Genomic DNA, 7,414 nt, shown 5'->3' with positions numbered 1-7,414 from the left:
GCGTGTGTGGGCAGCAAAATTCCTCCTCGGGTCGTCACACTCGTTAGATTGAAGCTAGCTAGAAGCTTTATGGACGAAATGATGTTCCCGGTTAACTTCACTTGCCCCAGAACTCTCCATTGTATGATGTTCGCTGAACTTCTCGGATCAACCAAAATACGCTTAATTTTGAAATCTAAAATATTAAGAGAAATTACCAAAGCATTATTGTGCCGTAGGAGAAGTGCATCACCATCTTCCTCCGTGAATGTGATGTCATCTTCTGAAAATTCCTGGATCCTCTTGCTATATAGTCACCGATATCGTCGTCCTTTTTTTATGTCGAAAATGTCACCCCATTGACTTCGTCTCCTCTGAAGATCATGTTGATTGTCATCCGAGGGAACCGTGTTTCCTGTTTTAAAAACTCCCTAAGGTTACCATTCTTCAACAACGTCGCCACTTCTTCATGAAGATGTCGGTAGTCCCCAGTCCTATGGACGTGAGCCCCATGGAATTCACACCATAGATTAGGATCCCTTTGGAAATCCGACCGGATCGATTTTGGGATCCTAGATTCTTTAATATTTCTGGTGGGCGACATTAATTCCACCAAGCTAAAATTAAAACTATAATTGGACAACCGGGGATACGCTAAATCTCGGGAACCCGGCACCCCTTTCTCCTGAATGGTCTGCTACTCCGGCCATGATTCATCCTTCTATCGGAAGTGAATCTATCCGATGACTGGAATACCTTATTGCCACACTCATCGATCCTCTCGTAAGTCTGAAAACAACTTCGAGAGGGTCTTCGATCCGTATCAAAATCACTTCTCAACTTCTCTTGATTTGATCACGATTTCCCCCGTTGGAAGACACCGAGGAACCAAGTTGATCATCATCTCTTCTAATCTTTGACTCGTAGCAGTTGTAAACATCTGCCCATGTGGTTGCCTGAAATTCGAGCAAGATTTTCTTCAATTTTCGTGAGGCATCGGAGCTCAATGGGTTGAGATCCTTTGTAAATGCCTCTGCTTCCCATTCATCTGGTACCACTAATAACAACATCCGTTCTTTCTGGAACTACATCACAAACTCTCGCAACAATTCAGTTTCTCCTTGAGATATGTTGAATATATCCCCCTTGCCTGGGCCTTTCTTTCTCCACCATGAGCTTTGATAAATGAATCTGCAAGCATTTCAAAAGAGTCAATAGAGTGTTCTTGCAATAGAGAATACCAAGTTAAGGCTCCCTTCGTAAAGGTTTCGCCAAACTTCTTCAGCAAAACCAATTCGATCTCCTGGGCCAAGTCATTTCCATTTACTGCCATAGTGTAGGTTATGATGTGCTCCTGTGGATCCGAAGTCCCATCATATTTTGGTATATTGGGGATCTTAAACCTTTTTGGGATCAACTCCGGAGCCGCACTTGGTTTAAATGGTAACTAGATATACTTCTTTGAATCTGGTCCCTTAAACACCGGCGGCGCCCCCAAGACTGATCCATCCAAGCGTGAAATTCCTTTGCATTTTGGTCCATTCGTTCATTCATTTCACTCATGAATCTCATGAGCTTGATTTTGAAAGGGTCATTTAAATTGTTGTCCCCAGATCCGTTATCGGTACCTCCGGCATCGTCGAAACCAACCTCCTCCCTTGGACTGTCATTCTCGGTTCCTTGAGCCGTTTGATTTATAGGAATGTTGGGAGGAGCCGGAGCCCTTCCATTAGCATTATTAGAAGCACCCGATAACGCCTGCTTCATTTCCGTCATCGTACGATCTTGCCTTGATAGGTGATCCATAATCGTTTTTTGTTGTTCTCTCAAGATTTTGACTATTTGCACAACGTGTTCATCCTCCGCATCATTAGGACTTGGTCCCCTAACATGTCACGGATACTAGCCTTCGCGTACCGGGGTTCCCCATCTCCTTCGTTGCGGGTTTCACTAGTTGAATAGTCATGGTAGAACTCATCTTGACGTTCATCGTGTGGTCCAACATGGTAGACATTGTTGACATCATCAGCTGCCATATTTGATTTTTCTTTTACTAAGGCAAGAATCAAAACTCGTTAGTAACAAACGAATACATCAAAGCAATTACACAATTGTCTATGCCTCACGGTTTGGTGCCAAACTATTTACCTATAAAACGGTACAGTTGAATATATATCGTGGTGTATAGACAAATGAATCGATTTGACCCAAAAATAGTAGATAAATAAGAGCAGAAATAAGATTATGAAATGAAATTAAAGGAAATACAAGCCTGGCTACGTGCTTAATCTTTCTTATAGCATAAGTACAAGCAATATTGAGAGCAGAAGAAAGTAAACAACTTTATAATTTAGAGAGCAGAGTATAGCTTCTTGTGTACAGAGTATTTTTTGTATCCGCAATGGATGTTAATTTTCCTATTTATAACTCTACCTAGGGAGACAAGATCCCCAAATCAAGCTCACCTTGAATGAGAATAAAACTGTCATTGATGGCTGCGTAACAGTTGGCTATAACTGCAAATATTCTCTGTAACGGTTGCTCATTGAATGTTATTGATGACAATACCTTAAGTCTTTGTTAGCAGCTACTCTGTCTTCGAGTTTCAGCACCGTTTGTGCGCTTACATTCGGTAATAGTCGTTTGCTGACTTACGTCTCACATGTCTTTAGTTCCACGTGTCACTATGTCATTTGCCCAGCCGTCAACAACCAATTTTACCCCATTAGTAACTAAGACTCATCGATTCCATTCAAAAGGTTGGGCGAGACTAATTTAGAAGAACAAGCATAGTGATGTAATCATAATTACTTTATAAAATTGTTCCATCATAGTCATTTCAATTTCAAAACAGATGAAGTCCATAACATGAATCATTTTTACATTTGGAAACCATTATATTCTTTGATAAATTAATTTTTTTGAAATCTAGCTATAAATGTGCTCATAGGACTTAAAAGATAGTCATTTATAACCTTAGGGAGCTTCCACCATAAATTAACATGGTTTAATTTCCTCGTGTGTACATGATTATGTCCGATTAGAGGTGGCAAAATATAACGATCCGAATGGTCATTTAGGGTATCTGCACTTCGCTCGGTGTTTTGAGGGCTCGAGTATCTCCGCATGATGTATTATGACTTGCGTAAATCGTCAGTAATGGTTTTCAAGTTATCCGGAATCGATTTGGAAGAATGAACTTCAAGATTTAAGTTCTAAGTTGGAAGAATTGACCAAGTTTGACTTTTTAGCATTTGACTTCGGAATGGAGTTTCGTCAGTTCCGTTAGCTCCGTTGGATGACTTTGGACTTAGGAACGCGTCCGGATTGTAATTTGGAGGTTCGTAGTGGAATTAGTCTTGAATTGGCGAAAGTTGGATTTTGGGAAGTTTGACCGGGAGTGGACTTTTTGGTATCGGGGTCAGATTCCAATTTTGAAAGTTGGAATAGGTCCCTAATGTCAAATATGACTTGTGTGTGAAATTTGAGGTCAATCGGAGGTGATTTGATAGGTTTCGGCATCAGTTGTGGAAGTTGAAGTTTCAAAGTTCATTGATTTTGGCTTGAGGTGTGATTCATTGTTTCGAGGTTGTCATGCGTAATTTGAAGCTTCGAGTAGGTTCGTCTTGTCATATGGAACTTGTCTGCAAAATTTGGCGCCATTCGGAGTTGATTTGATAGGGTTCGGATGCTCGATTGTGATTCTAGAAGTTCTTGAAGTTAAATTTGATTTTCATGCGTTTTGGCGTCCGATTCGTGGTTTTAGAAGTTATTTTGATGATTTGAGAGCGCGAACAAGTTTGTGTTGTGTTTTTAGACTTGTGTGCATATTTGGTTTGGAGCCCCGAAGGCTCGGGTGAGTTTCAGATTAGTTTCGGAATGTTCTTGCATTGTTTTTTATTTTTGGTTCTGGTATCTTCGCATTTGCGATGTTTTGGTCGCAAATGCAGCCATCGCATTTGCGAAGCCTAGGCGACTGGGCAGTTTTTGCATTTGCAATGAACCAGCCGCATTTGCAAAGGATGGTCTTCGCATTTGTGAAGTTTTTATCGCAAATGCGACCTCAGCAGACATCCTTCAGGTTCGCAATTGCGATGTGTTTCTTGCAATTGCGGGGTTCGCAATTGTGGGATTCGCATTTGCGAACCCCCTGTCACAAATGCGGCATCTACAACCTGTTAAGTGCTGAGAATTTCGAGTTTTTGCTTCATTTTTCATATTTTTGAACCCTAGCTTCGAGCTGAGGCGATTTTGAGAGGGGATTTTCATGCCAAATCATTGGGTAAGTATCTTTAATCAATTTCCAACTATATTTCATGATTTATACAAGATTTAACATCAAATTTAGGGGAAAACTATGGAAAAATTTGGGGATTTTGTCAAAGTTTTGAAAAATAAAAAATTTGAGATTTAAGAGTCGAATAAGACTCGGATTTGAAAACAAAACACATATTTGGACTTGTGGGGCTATGGGTAGTCAAGATCTACCTTTGGACCCGGGTTTTGGCCGGGCGGGCCCGGGGTTTGACTTTTGTTGACTTTTTAGAAATTAAATAAAAATTATAGCTTTATTAATTGAAATCGTGTTCTCTTGCATTGTGTGGTGTATTCAAGTCATCATTGGTTAGATTGAGTCGAGTGGAGGCGAATTTGTAGAGGAAAAGGCCAAATTAAGTGTTGGATTAGCCGAATTGAGCTAAGTGTTTTGCCTAACTTTGTTGAGGGAATTTTTCCTCTTATTTGTCATTGTTTGCTACATGCAGGGGTGATATATATATATATATGAGGTGACGAGTGTATATGTATGTGTCAGGGTTAATCATGCTCGGGGGTGGATTATGTTACATTTATGTTTGTAGAATTTCGTGACCTCATGCGTCATGCCTCACTTGACTTCTAGATATTAAGAACCTAGTATTAAATGTTAGAATCGAGACTTAGCCTAATATAACTTGATCATATTTGATGGAATTCTGAGAATACATTGATGTATCTAATTCGGTCACCTCTATGCATAATCATTAATACATTGCTACGGCCGATATTTTGAGATGCTAGATTCCATACTTGTGTTGTTGATAAAATATGGGATTTGTGGAAGTACTTGATTTATGTGGACCTTGATAGTTCATTGAATTATTGTTGGATTGGAAATCAGTGACTGAGAATTTGTTTGGGATATTCGTTTGAACACTCTCCTCGATGTTATTTATACTTCCTGCCTTTCCATTTTATTGATATTCATATGCTTGGTAAGGAAGAGCGTAAAGCATGAAGGTTGATGCCGTGTCACTTTATATTCATTATCATGTGAGGAAGAGTGTAAAGCACGAAGGGTGATGCCATGCCACTTTATATTCATTGTCATGTGAGGAAGAGTGTAAAGCACGAAGGGTGATGCCGTGCCATTTTATATTCATTATCATGTGAGGAAGAGTGTAAAGCACGAAGGGTGAAGCCGTGCCATGTTATTGAGAGTAAAAGCACGAAGGGTGATGCCGTGTCATTTTATTTATATTGTTATGCGTGTATGTTATGGTGAGGTCATGGCACGAAGGGTGTTTCCGTGCAGGTGAGGATGAGGGACATGCATTATGATATGATATCTGTTCCCCGTGTATATAGTTGCGCCCTTACTTTGAGTTGTTATTGTTGTATTTACATATTTGGTGTGACATGTTGTTATTGTCCTGTACTTGACCGTTATCTCAATTGTTATTGTACTGTCCATGTCTTTTACTTGCTTAACTTGCAAATACCATGCCTATTTCCTGCTTTTAGAATTATACTCATGTTGTATCTATTCTGTTGCACTTTAGTATAAGCCTTCCACCATGCTAGCCATTCATGCCCTTACTTGTTAGCTTGTAAAGAACATTGTGTTTCCTTCTTAATTGTTATATTTGTACTTAGGCCTCCAATATGCTAGTTAATTGAAGTTGATATTCCTTGTTTCCCAATAGTTGTTGTTACTCACGTGCTTTCCGCTTAGTCCTTTACTGTGACCCACATGTGTATCCTTGTCCACGGTTTCTACTTGCGTATTTCCTACTTAGTAATTCCTATTGTTGTGTTCCTGTGATATGGTTGGCTCTGTTATACGATCACTTGGGAAAGATGAGTTGAACGCACGAAGGGTGTTGCCGTGCTAATTGAATTGTTACATAAATTTATTTATACATGGTGAGGATGAGATAAAAGCACGAAGGGTGTTACCGTGCCATGTGATTTGATATTTTAGACATATATCTCATACCAGGAAAGATCGTAAATATTCTACTGTGATCCTTTTTTTAGTATTTATTGTCTGACTCGCCGAGTTGTATATGATACTTTTATCCATTATACTTTGAACTGCTTTACTGTTAATCTAATGTACAGGTTATTGCAATAAGCATCTTTTTAACTAAAAGCCTCGTCACTACTTCGACGAGGTTAGACAAAATACTTACCAGTACATGGGGTCGGTTGTACTGATACTGCACTTCCGCACGTTTCGTGCAGATTTTGGAGCAGAGTTGCTGGTGACGTCGGGTGCTGATTCTGGAGATGTTCGTGCGTTTGGATATAGCTGCCACTTGTCCTTGGTAGTTTAGATTACTGCTAATCTGTTTATGTAACCTTCAAACAGATCGTGTATTTATTTGTATCAAGTTTGAAATTCCAAATCTTAGAATCTCGTGATTCATACTACCAGGTCTTGGTAAACATGTAAAAGTTCAGTTAGCTATTCTCTATTTTCTTATTATCTCAGTCGTATTGTGTTGTTCATGTTAGTTGGCTTACCTAGCCGTTGAGTTAGGTGCCATCACGACTCGTGATTTTTGGGTCGTGACACAAAATGGTTAAAAGAAAACTATCCATCCATATTATCCATTAAAAACTGGGTTGGATAATGAACTTTTTAAAAACAGGTCAAATATGGATAAGAACTATATTATTCATTTAGAAAATGGTTAACCAAATGGATAACCAATGGATAACTAATGTGTTTAATTTTTACATTTGTAAAGCCTCAAATTGGGTGTTCCTCAAGTTTGGGAGACAAGGAATTCTCCCAAAAGTGATCATATTCAAGAAGCCATGGATAATATGGATATTCATATTATCCGCCGGATAACCCGTTTTTTATCCGTCTCAAATACAAATCGAGTCGGATAACTTATTCGTTTTTTGAATTACCCATTTTCGACCCACTCATATCCGACCCAACCCGCCCGTTTGCCACCCCTATGTCCGATTAATTTGACCGTCTCAATGCAAGAATGTTGTACAGTTTCAGTCATATATGCTTAGTAATATTTCCATTTAGGAATTTTTACCTCCTATAGCAAAGGTTAACACCTTATTTATTTTAAATAAATACCATTTTAAAAAATTATATTCTATAGATACCTTTTAAGGTTTATAGCAAAATATTTAATTTTGGTTACCT

This window comes from Nicotiana attenuata, unplaced genomic scaffold, assembly GCF_001879085.1.
Source record: "Nicotiana attenuata strain UT unplaced genomic scaffold, NIATTr2, whole genome shotgun sequence".
Lineage (NCBI taxonomy): Eukaryota > Viridiplantae > Streptophyta > Magnoliopsida > Solanales > Solanaceae > Nicotiana > Nicotiana attenuata.
The sequence above is the reverse complement of the archived record's forward strand: the minus strand, read 5'-3'. Positions refer to the sequence as shown.